The following is a 20,265-nucleotide window of genomic DNA, read 5'->3' on the forward strand; positions in this document are numbered from 1 at the left end:
TCAGACTTTGAAACTCCTACTGAAGTGTTCATGACTAAAACTGACTGCTCCTTAAATCCAGCCCTTGCTGAAATCTAACTTGACATCAAGCTTGCCAACAAGTATGAAATAAGGTTGAAAAACATACTGTGAACCATTTGTGATCTTTCCCAAATATGAAGGCCTTTTGGAAAACACTATGCTCATTAAAACCTGAAGCAATACAGGACATTCCCTTAAAGCTGCCAGCATTATTGTACACATGAAACTTCATGTGTGCACACTCCTCCCTGTTAGATCCTTCTTCTAATAGGGAAGAAGGATCTGACTAGCATTTTGTCCAAACCCTGCAGGCCATAAAATGAGATAAATTGTCTCTTTTACAAGATGCAACAAACATAAGTGCAATCAATTCAGTGAACAAAAGAAAAAATAAGAATAGATCATTGTAAAAAAAAAAAATTTTATATGAAACTCTAAAAGATATGCAGATGTCTATGTAAGGAATGCTACCATCCAATCTCAAGCCCCAATTTTGTTCCAAATTCCACTTTAGGACATAAACATTAACATTTCAAATGAATTTTGTCTGTCCATAACAATCAGTTCAGTTTGTTGTTGAGTTGAAAGGCAATGAATGGACATTTATTGATAACATTGTTCCATGCAGTCCCACCTCAAAGTCCCACCCCCCAAAGAAAAAACAGTTTCTCTGTAAAAAGATAAAACATTGGCATGATTTTGGGCCCAAAGTGTTTTTGTTAGAATTACAATTTGTGTAGAAAAATGTCTGATTTGTTTTTTGGTCACATTATAACTGGGAGGGATGCTTTGGGTCCTCACAATGTGTTTTCTACTGTTCAGAATAAGAACATACCCAAACTTGTCACCAAGAAACAACTTATGCATTTTCTGGGGATGACCCTTTGTTGCAGAAATTTTATCTTAATGACTCAATCTTTGAAGCCCCCATCAGAGCCCTCATTCATAGTGAGGGCTCTTGACTGCTTTTGACTTGGTTTCTTGTATCCCTGTAGCTGAAAAAGAAAAAAAAAACTTGATTTTGCCTCTTCTGACATTGTTGGTTTCAGCCTGCTCACCCTTGTTCTTCACCTTTTTGGAGCAGAAAACCTCATCATTTGGCAACTCAATGGCTCAGATGCATAGCTGTTCTCTTGGACATCACTAACATCATTCAAGCGCTGTACATTTTTGAATGTCCCCATACTTGAACATGGGGACTCTGACTGTTGTTGTACTGCTTTGGAGAAGTTTTGCACTTCCAGGACTGACATTACAGATTCACTCTTCAAAACCCTGATCTTGTTCCCTTTGAGAATGTCTCTGTCTCTTGTCATACTTCCACTTTAAAAAAAAATAAGGGGGAGAGAAAAGGGGATGTTTTTGGACTTCACATGGCATCTGACCTCTGGTCCTCCATTTTCTTACTTCTCTGTTCAAATGGTTGAAGTTATTTCTCTTATTGAAGCTTGCAAACTTCCCACAGGACAGTCATGGTAATCCACAGTTTCATGTTGTGCATTTGGAGTTGTGCATAACTTTTTTTTTTTTGAATCACTGCGAAATGGAAGAGCAGATTCACTGCAAAAGATATACCCACAGCCCCTTAACCTAGCCCTTTGCTGATTTATGTCCTTTACAGTCCTTTGTTTCCACAGGTGAGAATTTTCTGTGGCAGATTGCAGGCACAGCCGTCTCAAATGGTGTGAAGATGCCCTGATGTTGAACCAGTGTTTGCTTAGCCATTTATTTTCTTATTTTACCAAATGGACATACATTTGTAGTTATGCAGAAGATCATGCATGCTTTGTGCCACACATAATGTGGCAAGAAACCTTTTAAGGGAGCAAGCCACTCCCCTCCACTGCCGTTTGTGACGATGCAATGTTATCCTACTGTACAACCTCTCCACTGTTCTTTAAGTCTTATAGGCTGTGAAAGCTGTACACTTGACCCCTGCAAACCCCTTTGCATTGACTGAACCCTGCTGACTGGACAATGGTGAAGTAGAACCATAGCGAATACTGGCAACTTGGCAAGAAACCTTAAAAGGGCTCTTCATGACTCAGACTGCTTAAAGAACCAGCTGGATCCACACAAGCCAGTGTAGAGAAGTTCCTGGTCCAGAAGTTGACCTTCAACCAGATGTCAACCAAACTGATTATAGCAAGAGAGTGAGTAGTAAAACCTTCACTTCAACAGTGTGTTCAACTGCTAGAAACCTCTGACACCAAAGAAAGAAGACATCCGGAAATGATCCCTTTCGACCCCTGCCAGATCCCAAGAAGAAATGTGGGCAGAAGCTCATATGCAAGGCCTGCCCTAGTAAAAAAGAAAAGTATACTTTAGTATATTAAATTTTAACATACTTTAGCATACTTTGATTTATGTACTTAAACTGTACTATTTTGGAACAACTTTTTCTGCTTAGTGTACTTTAACAGTATTTAAATAGTATTAATTTACAACTATTAGTATACTTAGTATACTTCAACGTATTTTTTTGGAACAACTTCAAGTTGTACTTAGAATACTTTAAGTATACTTTTTTATGTAGTATTCAAGAGCTTGATTAGGATATTTTGAGTGTACTAATTCTGTCATATAATTAAATTAAAAATATACTTTTACTATACTTTAAGCATATTTTAAATATACTAATATATTAGTAATGTATTTAAATTACACCTAATTTTTATTTTTGATTTACTGCTATTGCTAATAAAATACAATTTTAATTACTCATAAGTCTTCTTTATTCCTACTTTCCTATTTTGTAAATTACATGCATAACTACACTGCAGTACTTACATTGTTTTAGGCTACAATTACATGGAAAGATTAATTACACAAGATGTTCAAGGTAATTCAAACATTTTGTTTAATTGCCGACATCTTAAAATTGTCCAATTTTACTCACAACTCTATGATGAGCTTTACATAATTATAGTTTACACATCAAAAGTGAACACAATGAACATGAAAATTTAAGTGTGACAAAAAAACACCAAAGTTATTACTTTAAAGAACAAAAATTATAATTGCATTGTGCTTTCATATATTACCATTTTGGTAACACTTTATCTGACGGGGTGTGCATAAGACTGACATGACAGTCATAAACATAACATAAAACCTTTCATCCAACTTTTAAAGCAAATTCTCATTAAAATTGTCATTATTTACTGAATGACACTTCATGACACTGTTGGTATGTTCCTAACAGGAGTTATATCATGTTTATGACAGTATCATATCAGTCTTATGCACACCCCGCCAAATAACGTCTTACCAACATTTTTTCAAGAGCCATTATACTATAAGACAATTGTACAAATTGTCAATACATTCAAAGTTTACAAACAACAAAATTATGAAAATTAGCACAATAAAACGATAGGTACACTTTAGAGGAAACGTGAAAACTGTTTCACCAAGGACAGAGTATTGTTTTAATTCGATGTCACAGTATTCCATTATTACTACAGACATTGAGGACAAGGTTTGGGGAAGAACTACCCAGATAGCACACGATGTTAATTCAATGTTGAATTATTATCACAAAGGTTGCATGTATGGTTGAAGTCAAAAACTGACAGTAGATATACCATAAAACAATCATCCTATTCTAACCGTTGAAACTGTGTCAATGAATCAGTGTTGTTTTGTGGTTGAAATCTAATGAATGAAATGCCAAGGTCTTATCAACGTCTGATCAATGTTGAATCAATGTCCGCTGTTTTGCCACACACCTTCTTCCCCTCCTCTCCTCCTCATCAGAGCTCTGGGTGAGAGCATTTTATTACTGAGGTGGGGGTTCTCACATTTTTAATAACACTGTAGAGGATAGTGAGTGGTGATTCCTTTCTGTACATTTTTTTACTTGTTAATAAAAATTCTTACTGACTGTGTGTGATATATTGACACGAAAACATCTACAACTTACTACAAGGAGTGAAGCGGTCCACCCCCACCATTTACATGAGTGGGACGTCCCAAACGCACAGCTGCTTTACTGTTGGCTTGTTTGCAAAAATATGTTAATTCAATGTTGAATTAAGATCACAAAGGTTGAATTTATGGTTAAGGTCAACGACAGAAGCTGGATCAACCATCAAACAACCATTCAATTCTAGCCAATTAACATCCATTGATTGAAATGCCAACATCGAATCCAGTGTTGCAGGATTGCAGGGCAGTGTGCCTAAAACTTGCACACTGCCCTGCAAGTTTTAGGCATTTCCCTAATTCAGAACACATAATTTTAATTGACATCTGATTAACAGGGTTTTGCTGAACTGAAAACATGCAGGTCAGTTTGCCTTGAGGATAAGGTTTGGGGAAGAACTAGTAATTGAAATGTTCAATCAATGTAAGCTGTCTTTTGCACCCCTCCACCACCACCTGCTATTCAAACACCCAACCCCCTTCCCTCCACATGCCAAAGACACACACACACCCCTTTCCCCCCACCGCCCACCCCTTACCTGGCCCCATCTACCCCTCAATCGGGTGAAGCAACTTTCATATTAAGTGAGGGTTTTCCGTTTTTCACATTTTAAAAGATTTTTTTGGCTCTAGTGGCTGTTATTCAATAGTTAATTGACAGGAAGGTGGGCAATGAGAGAAGGGGGAAGACATGCAGCAAAGGTCAGGAATCAAACCTGCGACAGCTACGTTGAACACTAAGGCCTCCATTGTGGGTTGTGCTTAACCCCTTCGCCACCACAGCACAACCCCTTTTAGGTGAGGGTGAATCACATTTTAACTTAAGCACTATGTGTTGACAACACTGAGTTGTGATTCCGTTCTGTACCCAGATTGCACATGATGGCAATTCAATATTGAATTAACATCTTTTGCCAACAAACCAACAGCAAAGTGGCTGTGTGTTTGGGACATCCCACTAATGTAAATGGCAGGGGTGGACCGCTCCACTCCTTAGAGTAAGTTGTAGATGTTTTTGTGTCAATATATCACACACAAATGACTTTTTATGAAAAAGTAAGAAAATGTACAGAAATTAATCATCACCCACTAGCCTTTACAGTGGTTAATTTAAAATGTGATAACCCCCACTCTACTAAAATGCTCTGACCCAGAGCTCTGATGAAGAGGAGAGGAGGTGAAGGGGTGCGGCAAAACAGCTGACATTGATTCAACATTGATCAGACGTTGATCAGACATCAGCATTTCATTCATTAGATTTCAACCACAAAACAACATTGATTCAATGACACAGTATCAACATTGATTACTTGGCTAGAGCTGGATGATTGTTTGATGGTCTGAACTCTGGCATCAGCAAGGCATTTGCAGCCACAGAACTGTTGCTCACTGGATATTTTACCTTTTTTGGACCATTCTGTGTAAACCCTAGAGAAGGTTGTGTATGAGAATCCCAGTAGATCAGCAGATTCAGAGTATTTCATAAACTGCTGAATATTTCAAAAATACTCATCAGTATTCCTAAAATACTGCTGAGAGGTTTGTTGGCATGGTTGTTGGTGCATGTCTGGCACCAACAACCATGCCATGTTCTTTTAGAAATTAATTTCACATAACAATGCCCCTTTAAGTGTTGTATATCTTCTAACCTTTAAACAGGTACTGGAGTAGTATATTCATTTGTTTTTGGTTATTGTTCTCTACCATAGATATCCAGTGCAGGTACATTGACTGAACTACACCAGTCAGTTGAAAGACATGCAAGCATCTTGCAAACTGCTGGTTGCTCGCAGTTCCCTGTGAGTGTTGATGACAAATGGAAAATTGTAAAGGAGTTCATTGATTGGTACATCATTTACCGCAATCATTTCTCTATTCAAAGGTAATGTTTCTCTTCCTTAACTTAAAAAATAACTATGCTAATTTAGTTGCTATTTTGTTGCAGTTAAAACAAGCAAATGTACAATGGTGCAAGAATCAATCAACAGCACCCAGCAGCCAAATAAGTAGGAGCCTTGTTGATTGGACGGTTTAACTGGAGAAAATTAACGTTACTGTAGGTTAATCCACTGTGTACAGTGGATCAGCAATATTACCTATGCTAAATAAAAATAATAAAAAAGATTAGACATATTAATGTTCTTTGTGTGACTGAAAAATATCTATTTAAAGTTATGCTCTTTTGATAACAATTAAGGTGATTTCTGTTTCAAACTTTTTATAGATTCAAGGATGGCCTTTCAACACTGAACTTCTAGAATGCTTTGGAGCAGCATGCTTCCGTGTTCAGGCCATTTATGTGTGCAAGAGTGGAACAGCTGACATCCAAAATATTGGAGGAAATATTTGAGGTTCAGCTCAGTGAAAAGGGTAACAGCAGATGATATGAGGAAACAAGAGTGCTAGGATTCTGGAGAGACTATCTCCTTGACACAGAAGGTGGACATTAAGATTTATTGCTATATTTTTGTGTTGTTGTAATATCTGATACATGAACTCATTGCTTCTTTTCTAGAACAAAAAACGGGTCTCTCTCTCCAGGACATCCCGGCTTGAACACACTTCCTCCATCTTCAATTCTGCCACCACCAAAACTGATTTTTCAGGCCACTTCTCGTTTTCCTGTCAGTAGCACCTGCTCCAACACTATCAAAATACTGAGTCCAAGACGTATCATCAGTTTAACTTTGGGATTCAAAACTCCCCTGGGTTTAGGCTTTATTAAGGTCAAATGCATAACAACAAAACAAAATGCTGACTATTTAACTTGTCAAACCTGTTCAGTTATGACACTGTTGGTTAGTGTTTGTGTGAGACCTTCAAATTTGGATTCTTGTTTGTTTATAAGTCCGCCATGTTTTTCAGTTTGATATAGTTTTTGACACATGATTCCCAACTCTGTGGATGTGCTAGGCCACACTGTCTCTGGAGGTCCTCAAACTGTGCCTGAAGGTGTTCATCTCCACATTGAATGTTGTTAGTCTCTGTCACAAACTGTCCCAATTGCTCCTGGGAGACTGGGAAACCAGTCTGTTCCACCAAACCTAGGAATAGAAGAAGCACAGTAAACATTTAGTTATATTTACATTTCTTCACTAAACTGTTACTGCTGTGACTATTGTTGAAGCCTGTCTAAATGATTAATTAGGCCCGAGCAGCTAAGCGCTGCGAAGGCCTATTGTAATCGTGCTGTTTATTATTATAGTTCTTGTGCCAAATGAATTGGCTTTTTGGGGGCTTTATCATATTCAAAAACTCACCAAACTTGGCGGGGGCATAGAGCCTGTGTAAAATTTACGTATTTTAAGGTCCACGGAAAAATCGCAACAGAAACGGCTCAAGGGCGCCACCTAGCAAATTTCAAAAGACCCTTTCCTATTCACTTACTTTATCGTAGAGACTTGAAATTTGGTACACTTGTAGAGCTCCCCAAGACACTCAGAATTTACAATTAATGTCATAGTGCAAGTATCACAGAATGTCGGCCATTTTGGATTGAAGTTCCGATTTTGACCCGATTTTGGCCGTTTACAGGGTTCGCATTTGATCGAACTTGTCCTAGGGATTTCGATCGATCAGCTTCAAACTCGGTCAGATCGAAGGCATGGCCGATCCAAAGTTATCAAAGGTTTGCGTTTTCGACCTTCCTGAAGGGGAGTTACCTGGGGTCAAAGTTCATGGATTCGCCATGAAATACAAAACGGTTATAACTTTTACAAAAAAACTCACAGAGGCACCAAACTTTCAGTGATTGATCATCATCGGGTCCCCTACAATACCCAATGGTCAAATGATGACGTCACTTAGGCCACGCCCCCTGAGAAGAGGAAGTGTCATGTTTTACTCTGAATGGTCGCTATCTGACCCCTTTGACCTAATCAACATGAAACTGTGTCCAAAGACAGAAAACATGTTGGTGTGTCGCGGATTCCAACACTGTTTGGGTTCGATGGAGCAGGTGAGCGTGGCGGCGTGGCGAAGTGACCTGTAACGCCGTGTCCATACGTTTGGCTGTAGATTCCACAATTTGGAGCCCAGCTGCACCAAACTTGACATGAGTGATCCTGGTGGGATGCCTGACGATCCTATGTCGTCATAGTCTGACGTCATCTAAGCCCCGCCCCCTCAGGACAGGAAGTGCCTTTTTTTGACTTGTAAAGCTCCATCTATGGCTCTCTCAACCTAATCAAGATGATTCTGTGTTGGATGACAGATAACATGTTGGTCTCACTTGCTTTAAAGCGCCAAGAGCCTTCAGTAGAGGGCGTGGCCGTGGCAGCACGGCGAAGCAGAGGGAACGCCGCCGCCCTACGTTTGGCTCTAGATCCCATATCGTTCAGCCCAGCTGCACCAAACTCACTAGGATGCATCCTTATTCATCCCCGAACAGGAATCCATAACAGTCGTTTATGGGCGTGGCCTAATTTCTCTACAGCGCCCCCTAGAATTTTTTAAATAATTAGCCCCAGGCCATGCTTTAACCTAGAATTATGAAACTTGGTACACATGTGTAAAATGTCTGGACCTACAAAAAAGTCTCTTGGAGCCATGGTGCAAACCCAAAAGGAAGTCGGCCATTTTGGATAAAAATCCGCCATTTCGTCTTTTTCATAGACGTCGCATCTGATCTATCTCCTCCTACAGCTTTCCAGATACAGACTTCAAACTCAGTCAGCAGAGAGTTGAGACATTAAAGTCCAAAGTTATCACAGGAATTTTTGTATGTCAAAGCATGTGGGCGTGGCTAAGTCCCAAACTTTGACTATTCACCATGAAACATGAATGTGAAATAACTTCCAAATGCCAGGTCAGAGCTGCATCAGACTTTCTATGTCTCATTATAGACCAGCCCTCATCACAGTTAGGTGGTCGATTGATGACATCACCTTAGCCCCGCACACTTCCGACAGGAAGTAACCTGTTTTTTCTACTGTATGTCTTACTTTTGCACTCTAAAACATTTTGGTGTGTCATGGATTCCAACCCTGTGCAGACTGACATAAAATGAGATGATGATGAACTCTATAAATGCCTACTGACCCGTGGGGGCGTGGCAAAATGGCTGTCCCTCGCCATATGCATACGATCGTCTCTTATTCACAAACGCATCATCCGATTTACACCAGACTTTTTATGAGTGACACTTGTGAACCTCTAAGAAGCCCAATAGAGTTTAATTGCAATTTGACTCCACTGCGCCCCTTAGGTTAATCAAACAGCTGTATCTCAGTCAGCAGAGAGTTGAGACATTAAAGGTCAGAAGTTATCACGGGAATGTTTGTATGTCAAACCAATGGTTGCGTGGCTTAGTCCCAAACTTTGGCTATTCACCATGAAACATGAATGTGAAATAACTTCCAAATGCCAGGTCACAGCTGCATCAGACTTTCTATGTCTCATTTCTCATTATAGACCAGCCCTCATGAAAGTTAGGTGGTCGATTGATGACATCACCTTAGCCCCGCCCACTTCCGTCAGGAAGTCACCTGTTTTTTCTACTGTATGTCTTACTTTTACTCTCTAATTCATATGGGTTTCATCCTGTGCAGACTGACATAAAATGAGATGAAGATGAACTCTGTCAATGCCTACTGACCCATGTGGGTGTGGCAAAAATGGCTGTCCCTCGCCATATGCATACGATCGTCTCTTATTAACAAACGCATCATCCAATTTGCACCAGACTTTTTATGAGTGACACTTGTGAACCTCTAAGGAGCCCAATAGAGTTTAATCGCAATTTGACTCCACTGCGCCCCCTAGGTTAATCAAAGAGATGTATCTCAGTCAGCAGAGAGTTGAAAAATTAAAGGTGGAAAGTTATCACAGGAATTTTTGTATGTCAAAGCATGTGGGCGTGGCTAAGTCCCAAACTTTGACTATTCACCATGAAACATGAATGTGAAATAACTTCCAAATGCCAGGTCACAGTTGCATCAGACTTTCTATGTCTCATTATAGACCAGCCCTCATCACAGTTAGGTGGTCGATTGATGACATCACCTTAGCCCCGCCCACTTCCGACAGGAAGTCACCTGTTTTTTCTACTGTATGTCTTACTTTTAATACATATGGGCTTCATCCTTTGCAGACTGACATATAATGAAATTAAGATGAACTCTGTCAATGCCTACTGACCTGTGGGGGCGTGGCCAAATGGCTGTGCCTCGCCAAATGCATACGATCGTCTCTTATTCACAAACGCATCATCCGATTTGCACCAGACATTTTATGAGTGACACTTGTGAACCTCTAAGGAGCCCAATAGAGTTTAATTGCAGTTTGACTCCACTGCGCCCCCTAGGTTAATCAAAAAGCTGTATCTCCTTGCCACATGGCCCAATCTGCTCCAGATTTTGGGTGCATCGCCAGGGAACGCTGCCGAAGGCATCAAAGCGGATCGCGTGGAGGACGGTGCGCGAGCGTCGGCGGTGGCTGGCGGGAGGCGGTGCTGGAACATCCGCGGTGGCTATAGACCTGAGCGGCGCTTGGCTGCGAGGGCCGCTTGAGGCTCCGCGGAGCTTTAATTGTATTTAAATTTACATTTTAGAAATTGTCATCTGAAATTGTTAGAATAAAAAGTGACATACTGTTAACACTGTTCATTATTTTTGTTTTGGCAAATTATTTTTTAGAGTTCCCAAAGAGGTTTTAAATTAACCAGATGTTGAAGACAAAAACAACAAAACTTACCTGTGAGGTAGATGATGCATCACATCTGGTTTACCAGATGGACAGCAAGATTGTTTAACAGGTCTTATGGTATGTTTATTCCACCTGTCCTTGCATTCATCAAGATCTCTCTGTAGGATATCCATGAAGACAAACCGCACAAGGCATGTGTGCTCATGACTTCCATTGAAGAGATGTCTTTCCTTCAAATCATTCATGAGATCCATCCAGAACTGAGATCTACAATAAACCAAAATTATAAAAAATTTATAATTTCAGCAGAAAGTAATAGAACTAGTTTCTATGTCAAGAAAATATTTAAATATATGCTGACCTACAGAGTAAAATATAATGTAAGCAGACAACTGTCATATTTTAAATGTTGAGCTTCTGATTCATCCACTTCAAATGTTACACTATAAAATTAAGTTGTACATAGCACAAAAACATAATGGTCATTAAGAGATATGCAAGTACTTAATTTCTTCTGACAAAGTAGAGGTAATCGAGTACAACGTTGCATTAAAATTTTGAAATGTTTGCTTATCTAAGAAGACTACTAAATTTATTCACCCTTTCAAGGTCTACTACTTGGTATTTATACCAAATTACAATAAACTGTTGACAAACTCACCTTTGTTTTCTGAAATATGACCACCAGCTTTCGATGCATTGGTTGGCTGTTGAGGAGCCATACATATGGCTGGCAGCCCCAGCAAAATCATCAGTGTGTGATGACCTTAATGTACAATGCATTGCCACCATTGTTCCATTTTCAGTGCCACAGTCTGTGCGGAGGCGCATTGGCATCTTCCCAAATTCTGAGACACATTGCACATAGTTTTGAGCAATGACTCCAGGATCATTATTGCTGGCTTGACACACTAACCATAGCACCTTCCGAGAATACCCATCTATGCAACCACTTATTGTCAAACCATAGGGCTTTAGTTTGTCATAACCATCTGCATGCCAGACATAGTTTGGGCCACAAGAACTATAAACTCTTCTTATAAATCTTCGTCTTGCACGCAGTTGTACTCCTGAGGGGTCAAGTTCTGCAATCAATGCCATGACATTGTCTCTTCTGACAGTCAGACAATACTTCTGTCGGAGTGTCTGCCACATCAAGCGATAGCCATAATGCTGGCCTGGTCCCTTTAGCTCTTTTTCAATAGCAGCACGTACCAAGTGAGGCGGCGTGTAACTTCTGTGTCTAAAGAGTGATCATTTTTTTAATTTGTTCTTTAAGGAGCGAAGGCTCATTTCAACATTGTGAAGGTTTCCCAAGAAATCCAAAATTTCTGAATGACTATAGCCATCATGAAAATACTTTCTAATCAGGTCATCTTTTGAGAGAGTGTCCAGCTCAGATCCTGTGAAACAAAATAGAGCAGAATATATTTTTCCCTGGTGCCCAACACCAGGGAAATTAAGTTGGCACAGTAAAAATGTTAAACAATTCAAACAATTAGGTTCACACCAAAATAGAATCTGTGTAAAAACTGAGTAACATACAGTACAATAAGGGCAAAAGTTCTGTGCTGTTATTAAAAGTAGCATATAAATAGTCTACTCTACAAAATTATGTGCAGTTAGGCATGATAATTTTAAAAAATAGTAAAAAAAAAATAGAATAATACCATATTTATTGAGATAAACAGCTGGCATATATATCTAAAAAAAGTGTGGCTTGTTAAACCAAAAGTACTTCATGAATATGTGCGACGTGGGACCACTTTTTTTAGCAACTAGTAATCAAACGCGTTGCTAATTCAAATCCAGTAGCCATATTAAATACTTATCCAAATCACTGTGCGTTGCTATTTTCTTTTGTAATTTAATTTAATCCAAGACATCCAAGCTGTATGTCTTGGATTAATTAAATCCAAGACATACAGCTTCTGTATGTCTTGGGGAGCGACCGCCGTTTACATGTGACAGTTATCTGCAGCGACAGAAACATAAACAATACGGGGAGGAGGGAGATGCGTATGTTGTTGCTGGGAAAACAGGAACGATTTTGATCATCTGTCCTCAAAGTCCGATTATTATAAGCGGGCTTCTTTTTTTCTGAAATCGCTTTCAAATTTCATGAATCACGGGTTTAAGTTTTTCCAAGTAGTTTTAGTCAGAACTTCCAGGTACATCTATTCCCGGATGATCCATCTTGCTGTGCCTTTGGTAATGTCAAGGTAATATTTGTTGTGAGTGACCTTGACTTTTGCATTGCGCTCCAGAAAACTGCAAAATCGAGACTAATATGAACAGCACAATAAACGTGAAAACAGCCATGAATGAACGTGTCCGTAAAGTTGCCCAACTAAACGCATATATAATCTTTAAGTGTCACAAATCTGCGGACAGGGCCATAGCGCAGAACCTAGAGGCAGAGGTAGGACGGGGCTCGTTATCCAGACAATAGTGGAAATCACAAAAACATACACAAAATACTAAGGTTTTTTGTGTGTGTGTGTGTGTGTGGGGGGGTGTGTGTGTGTGTGTGTGTGTGTGTGTGCGTGCATGTATGTGTGTACTGTTGTAACCATTAATCTCCCGTTCAGTTCAACCTTGTAAGCGGAGATACATACTTGATATTACTATAATTAAATAACTTGCAATTAATTATTTGCAAAGCTCAAGCTTTTCACAAGTGGTGGAGAAAAAAAAAGTAACTTAGTGAATTTCCAAAAAAAGTGATCACTAATCTACTTTTTCAAGTAGTAATAAGTAATCGATTAAAGTTAATTTTTAATAGTAACTATGCCATCACTGCGTACCAGTGTCTTGATCTTGTGCCAAGAACTGCACATTCTTCCCACATGAAAAACAGAAAACTTGAATTGTTCCTAGATTTTGTCCACAGAAACAGCAAAACATGGCCACCTAAAAAAGGTAAATGGTATGCACATAGGTATAGTTGAAACCAGATATGTACATACACCAAAAAAAAAGAAAAAAGAAAAAGTTACAAACATCTCTATCCCTCTTGTGACAGACAGATAGGTGATAAATCGTATTCACTATCTATCTATCTATCTATCTATCTATCTATCTATCTATCTATCTATCTATCTATCTATCTATCTATCTATCTATCTATCTATCTATCTATCGTGTGTAATTTATATATTTTTTCTTGCGGTATGATTAGCATAATTGCTTTGCTAATTCGAGCAAGCATCTACGAGACCGAGTCCAGAATGGTATGACTGACACAAAGTCTATCACGCTACCCATGTTATGATTCGTGTCCTGTCCATGCTGTGTTATGCACTCATTCAGTTCACCTGCCACGCCTGATTGCTTACCTGTTCCACCTGGGCCTTGCCCTACTTAAACACCCCTCAGCCTCTGCTTCCTTGCCAGATTATCGACAGCCACGAGCCAGTAGAGATCCAGCGTTTCCTTCCAAGCCTCCAGTGTTTCTTCGACCCCCCTTCTGACCATGGATTTTCCCCTCCTGCCAAGCCCCTCACGGATCCCTTCTATTCTGGATTTCTGGACCCTGACCCAAGCTCTGCCTCTTGACCACCGATTACTGCCTGCCCCTCAAAGCTAAGTTTGCTCTCTCTGTCCTCCTGTGTATGACCTCAGCCTGATTATCGACAAAGTCCCTGGGTGTTGCATTTTGGATCTCCCCGTGGAGATCTTCATTGCTTCCACAGAACCCTGTTCCATTGGTTTCCTGCATCTCCCTGTCATCGGACCCTCTGCTCCACCCGTCCACTGCTCTACAGGTCAGTTAAGCTGAACATTTCTAAGATACCCCTCCTCTATCCGTGCATCACCAGTCTTCTCCCCTCTCTCCTCAGTGCTGTGTTGATGACCTCTCCCTGAGCAGAAACCAATATAAGAAAAAATAAACTTTTTCCCTTTTTGTATACTCCTGTGTGTGGTTGAATTTCCGGGTCCCCTCTGAGTGTCCTTACAGTATAATCTGGCCACTATGGACCCGTCACCCACACAGGAGTGGCGTTCCAGTGTTGAAGGCGCTATTAACCGCCTGGAATCTAACATGCAAGAAATGATGTCTATGCTTGATAAACTGTCCTCCTCTCCTCCTCCAAAGAGTGCCTCTTCTCCTAGCCCCAAGGCTTCTAAGTCTGGCTACCAGGTCTCGCCCATTTATGAGCCCCATCTGTCGCCTCCGGAGGTGTTTAAGGGTGAGCATGTCGTCCTTTCATTACTCAATGTGAGATTGTCTTTGAACTTCAACCATCATCTTTCCCCACTGAACGTGCTAAAGTAGCCTATGCTATTTCCCTTCTCTCGGGGAAGGCCAAGTTATGGGGTACTGCTGAGGGGCAGAAGGACTCCTTCATTTGTTATCAGTTTAAGGACTTTTCCAAGGAGCTAATCAGGGTCTTCGATCCTGTTCTGCCTGAGAGGGAGGCTGCACGTGGTTTGCTCAAACTCAAACAAGGCAGGAGGCGAGTCACAGAGTATATAATTGACTTTCACGCTCTTTCTTCAGGAAGTGACTGGAACGATGAGGCACTATGTGATGCTTTCTACCAGGGTCTCAGTGAGGAGGTTAAGGATGAACTGTCTACACGGGATGCTCCCAAGGATTTGGTGGAACTGGAGACTCTGGCCGCAAGGATCGACATGAGGCTTCATGAGAGAAGGTTGGAGAGGAGCTCTTTCAGTCGTACTTACCAAGTTGAACGTGTTCCCAGGCCACAGCCGTCAGTCATGCCCCCACCTTTGAGCTCATCTCCCACCTCTCCGACGGAGGAGCCGATGCAGATTGGTCGATCACGCTTATCCCCACAAGAGAGAGAGCAGAGACTTAAGAGAGGCCTGTGTTTCTATTGTGGGGGAGAGGGTCACCTACTTCGTCTGTGTCCAGCAAAAGGCCAGGCTCAGTAGGAGGTAAGAGGCTCCTGCTGAGTCAAAAGAGATTAAAATCCTCTTCTTTCTCTGTTCAGGGCATTCTCCAAGCAGACCGTCTTACCAAACACCTATCTGTCTTTATTGATTCAGGAGCAGACACTGAGTTCATGGACCGTGGCCTTGCTGAATCCCTTGGTATCCAACTCCTACCCACCTCTAAGCATCTTGAAGTTTTGGCTATTGATGGCCACGTACTTCACCGTGTCACCGACGAAACAGGTCCCATTAAGTGTAGTATTTCCGGGAATCACCATGAACTCATTTCCTTCCTGATAATAAATTCCCCTGGGCTCCCTGTCATTTTGGGGGCCACTTGGTTAAGAAAGCACAACCCCCACATTGACTGGGTTAGGGGCGAGGTGTTGGGCTGGTCACCATCTTGCCATTCCACCTGCCTCTTAGCAGCTTCGGTCCCCTGTACTGTCTCTATCTCGGGACAGGAAACCTACCCTGACCTATCCAGAGTACCTGCTGTTTACCATGACCTTAGGGAGGTCTTTAACAAGCATCGAGCCACTGCACTTCCACCCCATCTGCCCTATGATTGTACTATTGATTTGCTCCCTGGTACCTTTCCTCCCAGAGGTCGTCTTTTCCCTCTCTCTGGCCCAGAGGATAAGGCCATGAGGGATTATGTCAGTGACTCACTCAAGGCAGGCCTCATCCGCCCTTCTTCCTCCCCAGCTGGTGCAGGTTTCTTCTTTTTGGGCAAGAAAGATGGTTCCTTAAGACCCTGTATCGACTACAGAGGATTGAATGACGTCACAGTCAAAAACCGTTACCCACTTCCCCTAATGAACACTGCCTTCGATCTGATCCAGGGATCCACTGTTTTTACTAAGCTAGATCTTAGAAATGCCTACCATCTGATTCGGATCAAAGAGGGGTATGAGTGGAAGACAGCCTTTAACACCCCAACGGGTCATTATGAATTCCTTGTAATGCCCTTTGGCCTGTCCAACGCTCCTGCTGTGTTCCAGGCACTTGTCAATGATGTCCTCAGGGACATGGTTGGTCATTTTGTTTATGTCTATCTGGATGACATTTTGATTTTTTCTAAGGATCTCACAGCCCATCAAGCCCATGTTCGTTCTGTCATTCTCCGCTTGCTGCAGAATAACCTGTTTGTCAAGGCAGAAAAGTGTGAGTCAACTTCATTCTTGGTTTTCGTCATCTCTCCCAACAGGATTTCCATGGACCCCAGCAAGACGGATGCCATCAAGAATTGGCCCCACCCACAAGACCGCAAGCAACTTCAAAGATTTCTGGGGTTTGCAAACTTTTATCGCCGGTTCATCCGCAATTTCAGCTCTGTAGCCTCTCCACTTTATGCACTTACCTCATCCAAGTGCAAGTTTGTTTGGGGTAAGGCTGCTGCTGAGTCCTTCGAGCACCTTAAGAGGGCTTTCACCTCAGCTCCTGTCCTCCGCACACCAGATCCTTCCCGCCAATTCATTGTTGAAGTGGATGCTTCTGCCTCCGGGGTGGGAGCCATACTCAGTCAGAGGTGCACTGATGGAAAGACTCACCCTTGTGCCTTCTTTTCCAGGAAACTGTCTTCTGCAGAGGCCAACTATGATGTTGGTGACCGTGAACTACTGGCAGTTAAACTGGCACTTGAGGAGTAGAGGCACTGGCTTGAGGGAGCTAAGGAACCTTTCGTGGTTTGGACTGATCGTAAAAATCTGCAATACCTCAAGTCAGCAAGGAGACTCAACCCCAGGCAAGCCAGGTGGGCCTTGTACTTCAGTCGCTTTAATTTTTCACTGTCTTACAGACCTGGGAACAAGAATGCTAAACCAGACGCACTCTCCAGGCTTCATGAGACGATGGAGGAGGGTCAAGAGGTAAAGGAGGTGGACTATGTGCTCCCCACATCAGTGCGGCTAGCAGTTTCCAAGCTAGAGCTGGAGCAGAAAATAAGAGAGGCTCTCCATCTAAGCCCCATCCCTGAGAAATGTCCTAAAGATCGACTGTTTGTTCCGGAGCAGCTAATACCTGAGGTACTGTCATTTTGTCATGAGTCTAGACTCTTCTGTCATCCAGGAGTCACTAAAACCCTATCTGTGATCAGGAGTTGTTTCTGGTGGGAAACTATGCTACAAGATGTTGCAGAGTTCATCAAGGCTTGCAGAGTTTGCTGTCAGGCTAAACCATCCCTTCGGCCACCCTCTGGGCTTCTGCGAACCCTCCCTGTTCCACACCGCCCATGGTCCCACATTTCCATGGATTTTGTGACTGGTCTACCCTCTTCCAATAACCACTCTGTCCTTCTCACAGTCGTTGATCGCTTCTCCAAGATGTCCCACCTGATACCTCTTCGTAAACTGCCTTCCTCCAAGGAGCTGGGAGAGATTCTGGCCCGTGAGGTGTTTCGCCTGCATGGGCTGCCAACTGACATTGTTTCTGACAGGGGACTCCAGTTTGTCTCTAGATTCTGGAAGGAATTCTGTGGTCTCCTGGGTATCACTGTGAGTCTCTCATCAGGGTTCCACCCTCAAACTGACGGACAAACGGAGAGGATCAACCAGGAAGTGGAGACCAAGCTTCGGATGCTCTGTGAACATGATCCCTCTTCTTGGTCACAGAACCTACCATGGGTGGAGTATGCACTCAATTCTCTCCCTTCTACTTCTACAGGGCTGTCTCCCTTTTACACCGTTTACGGTTACCAGCCTCCTGTGTTGTCTCTTCAAGAAAGGCCCACTAGAGTCCCATCTGCCCATGCCTCAGCCTTGAAGTGCCAGCAGGTCTGGCGTCAGGCCTACAGGGCTCTTCTGAAGACCTCCGCTGTATGTTGCAGATTTGCCAATCGTCGCAGAGTTCCAGCACCCACTTACCTCACAGGACAAAGAGTCTGGCTATCCACCAAGGACCTTCCCTCCAGACCCCCTCCTTCCGCCCGGATGATTGATGGAGGCCCCGCTCACACTGTACGCCGTCTCCTTCGGTCCAGACGTTGGGGCCGGTCCATCCATTACTTGGTGGACTGGGAGGGATACTGGCCTGAGGAGCGCTCCTGGGTGCCGGCCCGGCATGTTTTGGACAAGTCCCTTATCAGGGAGTTTCATCGGTCCAATCCTGACCAGCCTGGTGGTCCTTCTGGAGCCGGACCTTGAGGAGGGGGTACTGTTATGATTCATGTCCTGTCCATGCTGTGTTAAGCACTCATTCAGTTCACCTGCCACGCCTGATTGCAAATATATAAATATAAATATGCCAGCCAAGAAGTTGAAGCACTTCCTGACAGGGAGGAGAAGAGGGAGAATCAGCTCAAGTGATGCTCACTTTATGAATGACTGGAAAAGAAAAACACTAGAATGAAGACGACGTCGCCGGCGGACGCTGCTTGTTGTGGCTTGTTGTGGCGTTTGGAACCACCAACCTGAGATGTGAATGATGGTGCAATTTTTCCTTTTTTTTTATTCTGTTATTCTATAATATTATAAAAGACGGCGTATCTGAAAAGAAATATAGTAATACGCACCTTTACTTTCTTTCAGATTTCTTTCTCTGAATCTTGCGTCTGGTCCCATAGAAATGAATACTATTTTCTTCGACTCCCCCTAGTGGTCTGGAGCACTTCCGTTTTCAACACTTTTTGTTTGCGTCTCTCTTTTTGTTTCCTGCATTTCATCTGTGGGTGTATTCGTTATTGTTTGCGTCTATCTTTTTGTTTGCTGCATTTCATTTGGGGGTGTCTTCTTTTTTGTTTGTGTCTCTCTTTTTGTTTGTTGCATTTCATTTGGGGGTGTATTCGTTTTTGTTTGCGTCTCTGTTTTTCTTTGCCGCATTTAATTTGTACGCGTGTCTTTTTTTTTGTTTGCATGTTTTCTCTTTTGCTGCGCATTTGCACCTGTCGGCTACCGTATTGAACAGTGCCTGTTATCTTCCCCATAGACATAATGTAAGACATAGACATAATATAAGGATAGACGCCTCATGGACCATTCTCGCCTATTGTCGCTGATGAGATTTACGGCGGCCATCGTGGAGCGGTACGCCACTCCACTCAGCGTTGTGTGTTTAGCAGGCACAATGACGTATCAGCGCATTTAATCGATCATAACACACTTTTTTGTTACTGTAAACCATATTCAAACATCTATCAAAGCAACATTTATAAACAATTGTATTTTTTAAGTATGTTTTTAAATACATAGTTCATCATATTTAAATATGCTTAGTGGCTATAACAATAGAATAGGAATGGAATATTCTGATATCGATGTATGAAGAGCATATTACAAAGCACACAGCCGTTCATAATTTATTTAATAAATTATTTAGTAATATCAATACATATTTTATATAACTATACAAACACTAATAAATGAAGATTAATAATGGCACAAATAAATAATGATTAATACTGAATTATATATATACTGCTCAAAAAAATAAAGGGAACATTTCACTTTAATTTTGTGTGTGGCTCCAAATCCAGGCCTCCATTGGTTAATAAATTTGATTTCCATTGATGAGCTGAGCCTCACCTCTTGCACAACCTCTCGCTAACTGCCCTGGCTGCCATTCTATGGGAGCAAGTTCGTCCTGTCTGTACGCCAGCAATAAAATGGCAATAAAATGGCTAAAAAACATTTAATATATAGACTGATTTTCCATAATTTCGCTTATGTATATAATGTACAGTGTTTTTTGTCACCAACTGTGTGTGTATCGTGTTTTGTGTGCGGAGGAGCGATCAGAAACGTTAGAGAACAGACTCCAGGGGAGGCAGGCAGT

At 41.8% G+C, this 20,265-nt stretch overlaps 1 pseudogene; it reads right to left on the minus strand.

Annotated features, from left to right (window-relative positions):
- Positions 1-6,789: 6,789 nt before the first annotated feature.
- Positions 6,790-19,764, minus strand: LOC148159521 (uncharacterized; annotated as a pseudogene).
- Between the last annotated feature and the right edge of the window lie 501 nt (positions 19,765-20,265).

Source organism: Poecilia mexicana, unplaced genomic scaffold (genome assembly GCF_051168715.1).
Source record: "Poecilia mexicana isolate PSO_F unplaced genomic scaffold, ASM5116871v1 scaffold_6, whole genome shotgun sequence".
Lineage (NCBI taxonomy): Eukaryota > Metazoa > Chordata > Actinopteri > Cyprinodontiformes > Poeciliidae > Poecilia > Poecilia mexicana.